The sequence below is a fragment of the Egretta garzetta genome, unplaced genomic scaffold (assembly GCF_000687185.1).
Source record: "Egretta garzetta isolate BGI_Z169 unplaced genomic scaffold, ASM68718v1 scaffold417, whole genome shotgun sequence".
Lineage (NCBI taxonomy): Eukaryota > Metazoa > Chordata > Aves > Pelecaniformes > Ardeidae > Egretta > Egretta garzetta.
In genome coordinates this window covers 1659013-1660351 of record NW_009260227.1, presented here as the reverse complement: position 1 = coordinate 1660351, position 1339 = coordinate 1659013, and the positions used below count along the sequence as shown (strand labels likewise).

Below are 1339 nucleotides of genomic sequence, written 5' to 3'. Positions count from 1 at the left end.
CGAACCCCCCCCAACCTCTTCTCCCTCCGCGGCGAGGAACACCCTGACGGGGAGAGAAAGGCCCAGCCAAACCCCGGGGTGCCGGGGCCCGGGGGGATCCCAGCCCACGCCAGCGCGCTCGGGGGGAACGCGGGGGGAGCAGGGCCCGGGTCCCGGCCCGGCAGGAAAAGGGACGTACTCTTGTCCGGTCGCCTTTGAGCCAGCCGGTGGCCGCACAGCAGGCAGAGACGGAAAAGCCGGTTCTGTGGGAGCACGGACAACTTCGCACCGTCAGGAGGCCGGGTATCAGAAATTAACTTTTAAGTAACGGTTTCTGCGTGACAGCAAAGTTTCTCCCGTGGAGTCCGTTTTGTGGTTTTACTGTCCTTCTTCTGACATTTCAGAAATTCTGTCTATCGATTTAAGGAGATCAGCGACGAGCTGCAGCGATTCTGCCCCGGAGACCAGCTGCCTGGAAGGTGGGAGGGGGACAGCATTAGAGCGAGGAGCAGAAAGCAGCCAGGCAGCGTTTTGGTGGCGCTTGCCCATGCGACACCATTTTTTCAAGCAGACGTTTATCTGGACTGAAGACTTCCCTTCTTCAAGTGAAGAACAAGTCTTACAGAAATGAAGTAGAAGAGACTTAGTGTCTAACTGACTTATGTTAATTAAAAAAGAAAGATTTACACGTTCTAGTTACTTTTATTACCTAAACTTGGAAGAAAATACACGGCAGGTAAGAACATGGTCTAGATGATCTGGCCAACCAAATACAAGAACCCACATTTCAGTGCTAAAAAAACCCCACTGGGGACATTTACTTGTGACCGCAGTATTTACACAGTGTTACGAAAATCCTCTTAAAACAACTCACTTTATTGACGACCGGGAGTTTGTTATGACCGTGAGAAGGTTTTGCAAGGCAGCATCTGCATTTTGTTTCACCACGGCCAGACTCGCCGACTGGCCTGACCTTAAGGCTTCATTCTCGGTCTTGTAATTGTTCAGCTGAACCTAGGGAGGAAACAACCAAAAACTACATGAAAATAACCACAAAACTCCGGTGGATACTTTACAACTAAAGCAACTCACGAATACAGCTGTGTATGAGGTGCAACAGCAAACAAATAGATGCCACAACCAGACTGCCTAGGGAGAATGTCTTCCTGGCTCTGGAGGGCAGTCTCTGACGGCAAACTACGACTTAGAAGCCTTTATTAAAACTGAAAACATGCACAGAATATTCCTGCAGCCTACCAGCCAGCAGCCCCGAGTCTGCTTGTTTCACAGAACCAATCCGGAGGTTCAGCAAGGCCAAGGGCCGGGTCCTGCACTTGGGTCACAACAACCCCACGCAACG

At 51.1% G+C, this 1339-nt stretch overlaps 1 protein-coding gene across 6 annotated transcripts in view; it reads right to left on the bottom strand.

The window, feature by feature from the left end:
• SNAPC4 (small nuclear RNA activating complex polypeptide 4) overlaps nucleotides 1–1339 on the bottom strand; it is a 24713-nt gene that overhangs the window by 22308 nt on the left and 1066 nt on the right. For all 6 annotated transcript variants that reach the window (XR_004842441.1, XR_004842438.1, XR_004842439.1 and 3 more), the window contains exons 2-3: nucleotides 854–993; nucleotides 179–451 (exon numbers count right to left, since the gene is read on the bottom strand). The gene's annotated coding sequence lies outside the window, so the exon portion shown is untranslated. The remainder of the gene's footprint in view (nucleotides 1–178; nucleotides 452–853; nucleotides 994–1339) is intronic.